The sequence below is a fragment of the Delphinus delphis genome, chromosome 2, assembly GCF_949987515.2.
Source record: "Delphinus delphis chromosome 2, mDelDel1.2, whole genome shotgun sequence".
NCBI classification, from domain to species: domain Eukaryota; kingdom Metazoa; phylum Chordata; class Mammalia; order Artiodactyla; family Delphinidae; genus Delphinus; species Delphinus delphis.
This window is the reverse complement of record NC_082684.1, coordinates 74227266-74243307: the sequence shown is the minus strand read 5'-3', so window position 1 is coordinate 74243307 and position 16042 is coordinate 74227266. Positions and strand designations below refer to the sequence as shown.

At 39.6% G+C, this 16042-nt stretch overlaps 1 pseudogene; it reads left to right on the top strand.

The window, feature by feature from the left end:
• The window catches only part of LOC132418107 (dehydrogenase/reductase SDR family member 2, mitochondrial-like), a 160367-nt pseudogene that overhangs the window by 30402 nt on the left and 113923 nt on the right, over window positions 1–16042 (top strand).

Below are 16042 nucleotides of genomic sequence, written 5' to 3'. Positions count from 1 at the left end.
TTTCATCTTGTAAAACTGAAAATCTATATCTGTTAAACAATAACTCTCCATTTCTCCCCTCCCCCAGCCCCTGACAACCATCCTTCTGCTTCCTGCCTCTAGGAATTTGACTCCTCTAAGAGCCTCATATAAGTGGAATCTACCGTATTTGTCATTTTGTGATTGGCTTATTTCACTTAGCATAATGTCCTCAAGGTTCCTCCATATTGTCACATATGTCAGAATTTCCTTCCTTTTTAGGCTGAATAATATTCCATTGTATGTATAGACCACATTTTGCCTATCTGTTCACACTAAATCCCCTTTGGCAACATTCCCACTCTCTCATCCCTCTCCCTCACACCCAAGTTATCCAAACTCAAGAACTTAGTATTTTTCCTTCCAGACCTAAGCCTTTTTTAATTCAAATATTTGTATTCACAGAAAATATATAGTAACTGTATGATGTTTTACATAATTAATATCAGACTGCATATAATACTTTGCATCTTGTACTTTTCACTTAATGTTTTTTAATTTATCCATGTTGATACATACAGATCTAGTTGCTCCATTTTAATACTGCATAATTTTTCCATTTTATGGATATATTCCAAGTTGTATTTACCTATTCTCCTATTGATCCCCGGATCTGAGCCCAGTAACTTTGATAGCTTTCTAATACCTTAAAATGCATAAAAAATATTTTGTCCGGTTTTTCTAGTCCTTAGAGGGAGAGCTGATCTTGGCTTTGCTTGCAGCTCTTTATTCTGCAAACCAAATACACAAGAATATACCCACAGAATTCTTTACAAATCAAGCCACAGAAAAATGTCAATAAAATTTTCCACTCGACAGAGAAAGAGAGAGAGAGAGAGACAGAGAACCAACTATGTCTTCTGACTTCAATTCAGCAAAATTAGAAATATAAATAGCTAACTCTATTAAGTACTTAATAAGGGCCAGGCACAAATCTTGATGCTTTAAACATAGTAAGCCATTAAATTTCATCTAATCAGCTCAATAATCCCATGAAGTGCGAATATTATTATTATCATACACAAATGAGGAAACCGAGGTGAAATAACTTGCCCAGCTTCTCACAGGGTGTCATCGGTAGAGCAAGGATTCAAAAACAGAGTAGCAATCTGATTCCATAGCGCTTAATCACTTCATTACACTGTTACATTGAAAGTAGAATTAGAAAAAAAGAATAAATACTTGCGAATTAAAAGTCAAAGAGAGACAGTAGAGACGATTCTATGGTGCAGACACAAAAAAAGAAAAGTCTGAAAGTCTCAAAATATGTCTACTGGAAAACCAGAAGACATTACTAAATGAAGGCAAACTGAGAGAGAAGGTGTAGGAAAACAGAAGCAATGGTAGGGCTTCCCTGGTGGCGCAGAAGTTAAGAATACATCTGCCAATGCAGGGAACACGTGTTCGAGCCCTGGCCCAGGAAGATTCCACATGCCGCGGAGCAACTAAGACCAGACGCCACAACTGCTGAGCCTGCGCTCTGGAGCCAGTGAGCCACAACTACTGAGCCCACGAGCCACAACTACTGAAGCCCCGTGCCTAGAGCCCATGCTCTGCAACAAGAGAAGCCGCTGTAGTGAGAAGACCACACACTGCAACGAAGAGTAGCTCCTTCTCACCGCAACTAGAGAAAGCCCGCTCACAGCAATGAAGACCTAATGCAGCCAAAAACAAAAATAAATAAATTTACTTTTAAAAAAAAGAAGCAACGGTAATTATTGAATTTTGTAAAATATTTTGGTAAGTGTAATTTTTAATTGACAGGAAATTACTTGTTAATATACTTTATATGTTATTTTGAAAGTAAAATAAAGTCTCTAAACAGGTGGTATCCAAAATGGAGTGCATGCACCCCAGAGGGTTAGCAAAATGATCTCTTGGTGTTCAGGAAAAATATTAGAATTTTAATCTTTATATCCTATTTCTTCTTTTTTATATTTTTGTATATATTTTATAATTTATGTAATATGTTAAGTGATACATGTATATAAACTCTAAATAAACAAAAACATACATTGCAGCTGTATGCTCAGAGTTTATTAATTGGATATTTGGAATTTTTGGACATCAGTGTTCTAGACAAAATAACAAAGAGGATTGGGCTGGGGGTTATTCAATGGGAAATGAAAGTACGCTAATTTTGGGGTCTACTTTGTGAAAGGACAGAAATACTTTAAAAATTAGATTTTATTAGAAAATTTTATGGCTATCTATATGTTAAAATTTAAGGACAGTTACCAAAATTAATGTAAATAGCCATAGCTTCTGAACAATCAGAGGTAAAAAGATAAACCTTTATCAACCTGACATTAGTTAAGAAAAGAGCCAAAAATTTTAAAAAGCAAAGAAGAAAGAATAAGGATGGACTTGAATGATAGCCCCTCCCCCAAACATATGTCCCTGTCCTAATTCCCGGAATTTGTGAATGCAACCTTATTTGCAAAAAAAAGGTCTCTGCACATGTAATTAAATTAAGGATCCCTAGGGCTTCCCTGGTGGCGCAGTGGTTGAGAGTCCGCCTGCCGATGCAGGGGACACGGGTTCGCGCCCTGGTCCAGGAAGATCCCACATGCCGCGGAGCGGCTGGGCCCGTGAGCCATGGCCGCTGAGCCTGCGCGTCCGGAGCCTGTGCTCTGCAACGGGAGAGGCCACAACAGTGAGAGGCCCGCGTACCGCAAAAAAAAAAAAAAAAAAAAAAAAAAAAAAAAAATTAAGGATCCCTAGATGAGATCATCCGCAATTATCTGGGTGTGACCTAAACCCAGTGATAACTGTCCAGAGGCACACAGGGTGAGGAGTTGATGGTAATATGAAGCCAGAGGCAGGATGGGAGTGATGTAGCAACAATTCTAGGGATGCCAGTAGCCACCAGAAGCTGGATGAGGCAAGGAATGGAATCTCCCCGAGAGTTTCTGGAAGGAACTCAGCCATGCCAACACCTTGATTTCAGACTTTGGGCCTCCAGAACTGTGAGAAAATAAATTTCTGTTTTTTGAAGTTTGTAGTTATTTGTTAGAGCAGCCCTAGGTAAACATACAATTGATAAACAGAAAACACAATAAAATATGGTAAATTTATTGCTAATCACAATAAATGAGAAGTAGATAAACTCATCTATTAAACAACTCGCAGGTTAGATTTAAAAAGGAATATACAATCCAGTTATATGCTGATTACAGGAGGCTGAGTGGAAAGAGTGATTGTGGAGGTTGTAAACATAAGGATGGAAAAAGATATACTGGGTGATTACTAACCAAGAGAAAGCCGGAGTAGCAATATTAAATCAGACCATATAAAATTTAAGACAATAAAGAATTAATGAGAATAAAAAGGGATAGCACATGATTCATAATTCTATAGGGAAGAGTCCACCAAGAGGGCTTTATTTATTTGCAAGAAAAGTTAAAATACAAATAACAAACTAGAGGAAAGTATTTGCAACTCATATTATAGACTAAGGCCTAATTTTCCTAATGCATAAAGAACCTCTACAAATCAATAAGAAAGAGACAAGAACTCTTAGAAAAAATAGTTAAGGAAAATGAATGGACATTCACAGAAAATGTTCAATTTCACTAGTATAGAAAGAAATACAGTTTTAAAAAAATTTTTATTATTATTATTATTTTGGCCACACCACACGGCTTGCAGGATCTTAGTTCCCTGACCAGGGATTGAACCCATGCCCTCGGCAGTGAAAGCGCAGAGTCCTAACCACTAGATTGCCAGGGAATTTCCAGAAATGCAGTTTTAAACTGAAATACCATTTAAAAATTATCAGGTTGGTAACGATCCAATAAATTGATTAAACACTGGGTTAGCCTGTGTTTAGGGTGTGATGAAACAGATTGTCTCACACATTGCAAGCAGCAGTGCAAACTGGTATAACGTCTATGGTGGACAATTTGGCAATATCTAATAAAATAACAAAAGCGTATACCTTTTGACCTGCCAGTTTTATTTCTCCTAATTTCTTCTATAGATACAGCAAAATTATGTATGAAAAATGCTATTAATTGCAGTAGTTATAAAAGCAAAATATTGGGTCCGTTATAGCAAACATCCATAAAATACAAATACTATTTGTAACTATTAAAAAGAATGAGGAATCTCATTTTGTAGTGATTCATCATGATCTCCAAAATATATTAGTAAGTGAAATATATAATGGGTGGGACAGTGTGCACAGTATGTTGCTCTTTTATGAAAAGGAGTTAAAACTATATAAGTGTGATTGATAAATGTATGTAGTTCCTCATATAAGCACATTAGTTGCCACTGGTGAGGGGAACTGAGAGGCGGGTGGAATGGAGTGGGAGGGAGACTGAAAACCAACTAACCAACAAACCAAGCAACTACAACACCAAACCAAACCACGACCAGCATCCTCCCATCTCCTTAGAAAGAAGAAATTGTAGGGATGATGGGCGAAACTAAGCGCTGTTTCTTTAAAGATGACTAATGACAAACCTCTGGGAAAACCAGAGGAAGGAAAGGAGAGAAGGTACAAATAGTATTTAGTGAGATGTGTCCATCGCTGGTGCCCACCTGTTGTGTGTCAAGGTTGTGGATGAATTCCACGTCATCTAGAATGGGTTAAGGAGTAGACTTCATTAGGAAAGGGATCACTTACAGGGCCGAGTTGTCGAGAGAAGGCAGGAATCCCCTGACCCTCTCGTCATCCCATAGAGGCTTGCTGGGTATTGCTGTGCCCACGCAGTGGTCTGCATTCCAGTGAGGGTCCTCTTCCCCTTGTTAGCACCACCTTAAGTGCAAATGTAAGAGCAATCTTATCAGTGGCAGAACAAACAGATTGTTTGCTATCAAGAGAACTTGAAAAAAAAAATTAGAGAAAAAGAATCACTAGTCAAATTCAGTCTCCCTGCTTCCTCTCAATAAAAGCACTATGACAAGATGGTTTTATAGACGTATTTAGCCAACTAGAAGTGGATCGTTCTTTTTTTATATACAAACTGTTTTGCAGGGGAGAGAGAACACACGTGAGAGAACTATGATACTAGTTTGCATCCACCAAAGTTTGATATATTCTGCTTTCATTTTCATTCTATTAAAATATTTTCTAATTTCTCTGATGATTTCTTTTTTGATGTTGAATACTCAGCAGTACATTTTTTAATGTCCAGACATTTAAGAATTTTCCAGGTATCCTTGTTATTTACTTCTAGTTTAATCTTCTTGAGGCCAGAGAACATACTTGTATGATTTCAATCCTGTTAAATTTCTTGAGATTTGTTTTATGGTCCAGAATATGATCTATCAGGATGAGTGTTCCATGTGCGCCTGGGGAAAAAAAACATATATTCTACTCCTGTGTAGGGTGTTTTATACATGTTAGTTAGGTCAAGCTGGTTGATAGCATTGTTCATGTCTTCCACATCCTCTCTGATTTTCCATTTACTTGCTCTATCTGTTACTGAGAGAGGAGTGTTGAAGTCTTGAACTATAAATGCAGATTTTCCTATTTCTCCTAATTCTATCAGTTTTTGCTTTATCTATTTTGAAGCTCTGTTTTTAGATACATACACATTTAGGATAGTTACATCTTCTTGATAATTTAATCCCTTTTAAATTATGTAATTTTTATTATTAAATATTATGTAATGTTTATTCAATGTTGGTTCTTTTTTTTTTTTTCCAGAAAAGTTCAAGGGAGGAAGAGAGGAGCAAAGGAACAACTACACATACAAAGAAGTGACTATAATGATGGAATGTGGATTCTAAGCCAGATAAGGTATGAGGTGGGGACATGAAGGGGTAGGGGATGTAAAATATTGGCAGGTCAATGGATAGCAGGTTCCATTAGGGTTGCAGAATTATTGAAGTCGGGCTGTTGGAGAGAGTGTGTTGAAGGATAAACACTGAAGGAGTGGGATGCTTGTCATTAAGATAATGAAGGCAATGCTAATGGCAAGGTCTGTGGCATGACTGTGGAGTGTGTGGCTTGGGGGAGGGGATCAGGAACTAAGAAGATCATCCTTGTGAATATTGAAGTCCCTAATAATTAAGGCAGTGCTCGTGCTGGAAAGAGAGACAATGAACAAGGTGCTAAAATTTTAGGATGAACAAGGAATAAAGAGTGATAACCTGGACATCAGATGATTACAAAAAGTAGGGGGAAAGAGAGTAGTCTATCAAAAAGGATTAGCATTCAGAATATTCAAATAACCCTTAAAATCAATAAAAACCAGACATACAATCCAATAACTAGTGGACAGAGAACGAACAGGCAATTTACAGAAGAGGAAACCTGCATGGCCATCAAACATGTAAAGAGGACCAACTGCATTGGTAATTAGGAAAACAAGATGCTATTTCACATCTATCAGAATGACAAACATGGAAGTGTCTGAGAGCACAGGCATTAAGAACGATGTGGAGGAACAGGAGCTCTCATACGAGTGCACATCGGTACAACGGCTTCGGAGAACAAATTTAGTAGTATATACTAAAGATCAAGATGGATGTGCCCTTTGACCCAGCTTCCCTCTTCCAATATAAACTCTACAGAAAAGCTCACACATGTGTGGGGCAAGGAGATGGCAGCATTATATGAAATAGATAAAAATCAAAACAACCCAAATGTCTATCAACAGGAAAACAGGTAAGTAAACAGTGTCTATTCAAACCATGAGAATGCTCATTCTATGCAGTGAAAGTGAATGAACTAGAGACATGTGCTGTGATTCAATTCCCAAAACACAAAGCTGATGAAAATCGGTAAATTGCAGCATGATAGGTACAGTGTGGCAATACCACTTTTGGTAAAGCTTAAAAATAAGCAAATCAGGGCTTCCCTGGTGGCGCAGTGGTTGGGAGTCCGCCTGCCGACGCAGGGGACACGGGTTCGTGCCCCGGTCCGGGAAGATCCCACATGCCGCAGAGCGGCTAGACCCGTGAGCCATGGCCGCTGAGCCTGCGCGTCCGGAGCCTGTGCTCCGCAATGGGAGAGACCACAACAGTGAGAGGCCCGCGTACAGCAAAAGAAAAAAAAAAAAAAAGCAAAACAAGATATATTATTTATGAACATATATACAGAGTAAAAATGTAAAAAAATGGGCCTGAAAGATGCACACAACTTTAGGACAGCAGCCACCTCTGGGGAGGGTGGAGAGAGGGGAGCGGGATCTTGGAGAAGCACAAAACGGCTTTCTATTCAATTTGGAATGTTTTAGTTTTGAAAAAAAGGTGAAGCAAATAGGGCAAAATGTTAATATTTGTGAAACGTGGGTGTTGGCTATATATTATGCTGTTCTTTTCCATTCGTTTGAAATATTTCGCAATAGAAAAATTTCATGGCTTATGTAGGATGACAGCACTATCTGAGATCAGATAAACACATTTTTAAAGCTCATGTAAGCCCACTGTTCAGTGTCAGTCTGTCAAATTACAAGCATTTCTGGAGCACTAAAAATTGCATAACAGTGCTCTCCGTGTCAGGACACCTGCAGAGAATGAGCAGAATTTCCAAACAGATGTCAGAGATCTGAACATGCAACTCATAGAAACATATAATTCATCATGACAAATGTGCATCAAGAGGAGGTGGTGCTGGTGGCTTGGTCTAGAATGGGTTGAATTTGACAAAAACCTACTGAAATATTTCTCCATGGCCATAGCTCTCCAGTTCTTCAATATGTGACTGCTTTCCTCCAGGCTCTCTCTGAGCCATTAAGGGACATTTGGATACATGTCTCTCCTTTTTCTGTGCCATATATATATATATATATATATATATATATATATATATATATACACACACACACACATATGTAATATATAAGTATTTGACAAATAGATACTGATGGCCTCCTAAGTGTCAGGCAATGTGCCTGCGTGAGTGCAAACATATGCACGGCCCCTGTATGGTCCACTCCCTTTCCTAGGTCCTCTTCCTCTTCCTGCAGTCATCACCCCATGCCCCTCTGCCTGCACTCTCCTGGGAATGTGAACCCCTGGAGAAAGGTCTTCCTCCAGGACTTTGTGCTACCAGAAGCCTAGCTGGGACAAATTTGGAGGTAGGATGTTGCCTTATAAGGGGTCACTCAGGGATATTACATGTGACTCTAAGGCTATCACATTTTGCTTAGATGTTTTCATGACTCAACAAAGGGCTTGGGAGTGTGGTGGGCAGGGACCAGGTGAGCTTAAGGGCAGAGTCCTAAGAGACAAGAGGAAATAGGATGACGCTCTTATACAGCAGAACACTCAGGATGATCAGCAGAGCTCCGTGCCTGCTGCAGCCCAGGCTTCTGTTCGAGGAACAGACAAAAGCATCTGAGTCCATCCGTCCCAGGTAGGAATGTTTATTTCCTTCAGGGGATTCCCTGGGGACAGAGGGCTGTAGACACTGGAGAGGCCAGAGTCGTCTAGGGGACACATAACTCTTCTGGGCAAAATTCCTGCTCGGCAAGGCTTAAGGTTGGCTTTGGGGGGCAGGGAGGCAGTGGTCAGTGACCTGCACTGGTCTTCACCAGGAGGGCCAGAGTATAGAGAGGGAGAGTCTTAAGGCCGGGAGTCAAGTTCTTATCAGAGAAGTGTTTACCTCCTTATTTCTTTTGTACCCAGAGATATCAGGTCAAATCCCCATTCCTTGCTGTGGTCAAAAGCATCAGCCACTGCCAGAGGCACCACCAGCCTAAACGGCCCCACCCTTAGAGACTCAGGAGGGCTCCGGCAGGGCTAGGCCAGGAGTGATGAGGGGGTTCCATCTGATCCCTCCTGTGAATCCTGCTGCCTTGGAAGTGTGTCTAGAGGTTTCCACAGTGAAAGTGGAACATATTCTTTCAGAAAATTTAAGAACAACTCAGTTCTCATATGTTACCTTAAAATCTCTAAATGTATAGCTAATTTAAAGTTGTGAAATTTTAGTAACAGATTTACCTATTCACAATTGTAATAATCATTGTCAAATTCTACGTTCAAAGTTTAAGAAACAGTCTCTTGAAATCCGCTAAGGTACGTATAAAAATTAGCTTTTTATTTTGGATTTATTTTAGATTTACTAAAAAGTTGCAAAGATAGAGCTCCTATATACTCTTCACCCAGTCTCTCTTAATGTTAACATCTTATAGAAAACAATGGCACATTTATCAAAACTAAGAAATTAACACTGGTACAATATTACAACTGAACTATCTGCTTTATTCGTATCTCACCAAGTTTCTTTTTTTCTGTTTTTTTGGTTGCACGGCTTGTGGGATATCAGTTCCCTGAACCTGGGCTCCAGCAGTGAAAGCACAGAGTCCTAATCATGGGACCACCCAGGGAATTCCCAGCATCTCACCGAGTTTTCCACTAATGTCCTTTCACTGTTCTAGGTTCTATTCCAGGTTCCAATCCAGGTTCCCACACTGTATTTAATCCTGGTATGTCCTGAATCTCCTCCTGTCCGTGACATTTTCTCAGTCTTGTTTTCCATGACCTTAACAGTTTTAAAGACTGTTGGTCAAGACCATGTAGAATGTACCTAAATTTGGGTTTGTCTGATATTTTCTCATGATTAGACTGGGATGATAGGTTTGGGGAAGATAACACAGAGGTGAAGTGTACTTCCTATCTCATCCTATCAGGGAGTACAAGACAGCGGCATGGCATTTATGGTGGTGTTGACCTTGGTTACTTGGATAGGGAAGTGTCTGCCAGGTTTCTCCACTCTCAAGTTACTATTGTTCCCTTTCTACACTCAATTCTCCGGGAGCAAGACTCCAAGTCCAGCCCACCTTTCACGTGGGGGAGGAGGTATCAAGTCTCCACCTCTGGGAAAAGAAAGCATCTACGTATATTACCATTGACCCTTGAACAGCACGGGTTTGAACCGCACAGCTCTACGTATGCACAGATTTTTTCAATAAGTACATATATGTGCTGTAAATGTATTTTCTCTTCCTTATGACTTTCTTTAAAACATTTTCTTTTTTCTACTTTATTGTAAGAATACAGTGCATAACATATAACATACAAAATATGTTAATTGACTGTATATGTTATCAGTAAGGCTTCTGGTCAACGGTTGGCTAGTAGTAGTTAAGTTCTGGGGGAGTCAAAAGTTATACATGGATTTTCGACTGCACAGGGGATCGGCACCCCTGTCGCTTAGTTATTTATTCAGTCATTTTTTGGTATCAGTATGGATACATGTATATTAATTTTCTACTCTAGATTAAAATTCAGTGCTACCTTATTTATTTTCTTACTCACTTGTTCCAGTTTGGGGTCCTCTGTCCATTTGACATCCCTCCATCTCTATTCTTTTCTTTTTTCTTTTTCCCTTCCTCCCTCCCTCCCTCCCTTCCTTCCTTCCCTCCTTTCTTTCTTGTTTTTGTTTTTTAGCGATTGTTTACTTTCTGGCCATACAATATGCTCCAGGCTCATATTGTATTTTCCCTGCTCCAGCCCTAGAATCAGCCATTTCTCCAAGGAATAACTAGGCATTTAAAAATAGTAGATTTTTAAATATAGAAGCAATGTATACTGCTTGTGGGAAATTTGATAAGTACCTATTTAATCTGTCACTTTTATTCCAAGCTTATTTACTTTCAAGCATTTTTATATGTAGACATTTATGTTAGTATAATTTCAGCCTTTCCGTATATAAGTTTGTGTCATGATTTTTCAGTTAGCATTTTAACTGAAGCATTTCCATACTATTACAAACTACTTACAAATGCCTTTTTTTTCTGCCTTCTTATCTCTCTCTTTTTTAACGTCTTTATTGGATTATAATTGCTTTACAATGGTATGTTAGTTTCTGCTTTATAACAAAGTGAATCAGCTATACATATACATATATCCCTATATCCCTTCCCTCTTGCGTCTCCCTCCCACCCTCCCTATCCCACCCCTCTAGGTGGTCACAAAGAACCAAGCTGATCTCCCTGTGCTATGCGGCTGCTTCCCCAAAAAGTTGGCAACACCACAAGCAGGGCAACAATGTATCTCAGAAATAATTTATGAAATGTTGAGAGCAAAGGTTAATGTGTACATTTTCATCTGTTGGAGATGCAGATAATTTCTGTCTATTAGAACTGATAATCCCAAAGATTATGGTTTATTGTCTTGTTGGACATTAATCAGTTTTTTGTCTAACCCCCAAATCTTATTCTAACATTTCCTATAAATACCTAGCTTCTCAAATGTCCTTTGAACTGGTTGTAACATCTTATTGGTGCTTTCATTAATTAATGAGTTGAATAAGATTTTGACACCTATTCATTTTATATTTGTATGAGAGTCATGATATCATTTTTTGGAAAATTATACTTTAAGACTGATTTATTGCATGTGGAGGGTAAACAAAAGGGAGAGGCTATTAGACTTTGCAGTAGAACCATTTTTATTAATTATGCTGCTGAATTTCTCCCTTCCTACTATTTGTTTACCTTTCACATGAAAAATGTTTAAACTCTCTCTCATTTATAAAAAAGAAAGCTTTCCCAGTAATCCTTTATCATTCTGTAGCTGCCATACAATACTTACCTTTTCCTTAACAAAGTGGTTTTAAAATGTTGTGTGGGACTTCCCTGGTGGTGCAGTGGTTAAGAATCCGCCTGCCAGTGCAGGGGACATGGGTTCGAGCCCTGGTCCGGGAAGGTTCCCACAACTAAGCCCATGTGCCACAACTACTGAGCCAGTGCTCTAGAGCCCGCAAGCCACAACTACTGAGGCTGCGTGTCACAAGTACTGAAGCCCGCGTGCCTAGAGCCCTTGTTCCGCAACAAAGAGAAGCCACCGCAATGAGAAGCCTACTCACTGCAACGAAGAGTAGCCCCTGCTCACCGTAACTAGAGAAAGCCCACGCACAGCAACAAAGACCCAATGCAGCCAAAAATAAATTTATTTAAAAATAAAATGAATAAAAAGTTGTTGTCTAAAAATTTGCCTCAGACCAAATATGTAAGGCAATACATGAAAAACATCATTGAATATGGAAAGTTACTGTTAGATGCATGTGAAAAGTTTCATGCCTAGGAGAGGTAATTGCAATGACAAGAAATGAGTTCTTTATGCTTTCCTACTTTTAACTTTGCTGCAAAGTTTTGGCCTCTGCTGGGCCCTTTAAGGATCTCCACTGACTCTTTACCTCAATCAGCTTTAACCAGCTCTTAAAATAAGTGAAAGTTGCAACGTCCCTGCACAGACTTTCTCTTGCATCACCATAGACACATGACCCTTTCTGTGGAAAAAAAAAAATCATGTTATAATGAGGAAGACTGCTGTAAAATATGAACTAATGAGTTGAACAGCAAACAGGGTGGAACCTGTAGTAGGAAGGAGCTGAGTGACAGCAAGGGCGGTTGGAGGAAGGAGATAGGATGCTTTGCTGGCCTCGAAAGAGAGAGACAAAGTGTAGAGTTCTATGAGCCTGAATCTTACATATAGCAGTACCTTGCTGGAGACTCCCACTGCGGTGATGGAGCAGTGATAACAAGCACTGTATTCATGACCCTGAGCTATTCCTGCATATTATTTTGGGAGATCCAGTAGAAATGACAACAAGATTTAATAAGTGTTATGGACTAAAGGTTTGTGTCCCCCCAAAATTCATATGTTGAAATCTAATCCCCAATGGGATGCTATTTGGAGGAGGGCTTCTGGGAGGTAATTAGGTCATGAGGGTGGAGCCCCCATGATGGGATTAGTGCCCTATGAGAAGAGTCCAGTGAGCTAGTTTGCTTTCTTCCCACCCTGTGAGGATACCGTGAGAAGTCAGCAGTCTACAACCCCAGAGTGTTCTCACCAGAACCTGACAATGCTGGCACCCTGATGTCAGTCTTGCAGCCTCCAGAACTGTGAGAAATAAATGTCTGTTGTTTTTAAGCCACCCAGTCTATGGTACTTGCTGTGGCAGCCTGAACTAGACAGTAAGTTTAACAAAGGGACTGTGCAAATGGATAAGGAAAATACTAATGCCTAAGTAGGTAAATGAGCAACATTTATGAAAAACAGTGCATAACAAGGAAATCTAACCAGCCAATAAACATATAAAAATTTCAGTTTAATTAGTAATCAAGTAACTGTAAATAAAACAATAATGGGTTACTATTTTTGCCCACCAAGTTGACAAATATTTGAAAAGGAAAGCACTTAATGGTAATGAGAAATAAGATGAGTACCTTCATACATTTTTGGTGAAAGTGGAAACTCTACACCTTTCTAGGAAGTGAACATGACATTATGAATCAAGAACCTGACTCCATTTAATCCAGGATTTCCATTTATGGGAGTCTCTTCTAAAGAAATAATTTATGAAATGTTGAGTGCAAAACTATTTATAAAATAAAAATATTGGAAATAACCTGAATGACCCTGAATAAGGAAATTGTTTGTTATGTGTATCCTGCCCGTCGCCTCCCCTTGCTCACTTCACTTCAACCGTATTGTCTTCACTGCTATTGCCTGGGCAGCCATGCTTTGTCCAACACGAGGACAATTGTACTTTCGGTTCTCTCGCCTTGGAATACCTTTCACCCAATACCTGCATGGTTTGCAAACTTACCTCATCCAGGTCTTTATTCAAATGTCACCTTCTTAGTGACACCCTTTTAAAAGTGCACCCCTCTACCCATACTCCTCTCCCTGGCTTCATTTTTCTTCCTAGACCTTATCATCATCCAACATTCTATGTAGGATCTCGATTATAAGTCAATCTATCTACAAAGTTCATCATTGTCTAGTAGCCTTGAAAAAGGTTTTAAATTTTAAAGCCCAATTAAATTCTACATTTCATTACACTGCAAGTTATTGCATGTTTCTAAAAATAAGACAGAAAGAAGAACCTTGAGTCAAATCAAGATTTAAAAGGGTAGAGAGACTCCAAAATGTGAAATTGGCTGAGTGAGAGGCCCTTTCTGTGTTAGGTGATACTGACGTAACTGGTTAAACTCTTTCTCACTGCAGTTTAACTGTCTCAGACTGAATGGCTATTGAAGCTGGAGCTTTAGGAAACTTGGTAGAAAAATACCAGGATGGTAGAAAATATTGGCTGTTTCTTGTGTCTCTGTTTAGTAAGGTCTTACAAAACAGAGACAGCTTTGATTTGAGCTGAGCTGGCTGAAAGCAGAAAAGGGACAACACAGAGACCCCCTCCGCCTGTGGACAGGATTGCTGAGGCTGGGTTAACCGTGCTTCTCACAGAATTGCAAAACCCAGAATCTCTGCCCCTTCTAAAATTAGCATAAAAGTCAAGGAGATGGGAAATCAGCAGGGAGATAAAATTGGGACAGCTGAGAGGCCAGAAAAATGAAGGAAACCAGATTCCTTGGTCCCTTCCCACATCTCTCCTTCCTTGAACTCTCTCAGTAATCCTTCTCTCTATATGAGGCCAGCAAGTGGGCTGCAGCCTGGTCACAGGTACAGGTTATTCTGCCTCACTTATTATTTCACAGTTGCATTTAAGCCTGGGGCTAAGGGCAAAGTTCCAAGGCTTATGGCTAAGAGAGAGAACAGCAAGGGTAGGGCCCAGTTCTGTGAACACACAGTTCTAAAGTCTATACAGTGTTGGGAGAGTTGACTAGCAATGAAACCTCAACCCTGGACAAAAGAGGAGGGTATGTTTCCTCAGTCTCAAAGGCGACCCTAGACCCCCACCTCTCATAAACTGTGCCAGCAGAAAGTGGGCTACTATAGAAGTTCACGTTCTAACAGGGATCTTTTTGATGACTCTCTTCTATTCCCCTCTCAGTCATGGCCATGGAGGGCAATGGACAAAAGAGTTCTTTGAGTGGGCGGGGTGGCAGGCAGTCATACTGGCTGACTAATAAACTCCTTCCTCCATCCTACCCCTGCCCAGAAATATATACTTTGGATTGGTGACTGTTGTTTGTTTCCCTTCCTTTTCCAGGTGATAGCTTTTTTGTTAATTAATTAAAATGTTTTTCTATTTTTCCTCCATCATTTTTTAATCTGTCAGGAGTGTTGAAATGTATCAGTCAAAGGTTGCATAGACGGAAAGAGTAAGATTTGAGAGTAAGAGGAATGCACTTGTTTCAAGGATCTGGATGCAATAACTAGACATGACATTCAGTTGTTTCTCTTCAAGAAATGGTGCATTTTCATTTGCAAAGGGGATGGCTGCATCGTATCAAGTGGGGACATTTTTGATTCTGTACATATGGGCAAACGGAATGTTAAGCAGCTAAGGTGTGGAATATGGTAGATATATATTTCTTCTCTATCCAGAATTTCTTCTTTTGGGGAAACATCCTTCCCCTGAATATAGGCTATGCAAGAAGAATACTCCATTCACCTGGCCACAGGGTTTGATTCAGGGATGGGCACATGACTTAAGATGGACCAATCAGAATTCTTGCTGGATTGCCCTGGAGCTAAGATTTTTCCCATTCTTCTGATTTTATAATTCTGAGAGTATTTGAAATGCAGTAGCTAGCTACATGCTTCTTGGAAGAAGTCTATCTGAAGGAAGAGGCCAACACACAGATTTAAGCAGAGCTGAGAGATGGTGAGAGAAGGAAGAAAAAGGAGATATGAGATAGATAGAGATTCTGACCATCTTCTGAAAAGCAATTTCTGAGCGTCCCTGGATCTATTAATAACTATGATAGAAGCCAATTCTATTCTGTACTTTCCATTTCCATGCTGAGTCTGAGTTTGGTTTCTGACACTTGAAACAGAGATGATCCTGACTCATAAAGGAACTAACCATTCAGTCTTTCATATGAGGCAACCTGGCTTCTGTCCCCCGACTCCTCCGTAACTGCTCTTGCCATTCACTCTTGACTGTCTAGTTTCTAAATCTGATGAACCCTTTACCATCCTGGTTCTCGAATCTGATGCTGCTTATAATGTTTTTTTCTTGAAATTCTCCTCCACTGCCTTTTAAGAGATGTGGTTCTTTTTGTTTTTCTTCTTCTAACTTTTTTTTTCTCCTCAACTTATTTTCCAGACCAATGTTTATCTCTAAGATGACTTGCTCCTCAGTGCTGTATTCTTGACCCTCTTATGGTCTCATTACACAACTTCTCCCAGGGTAATCCATTCACTTCCA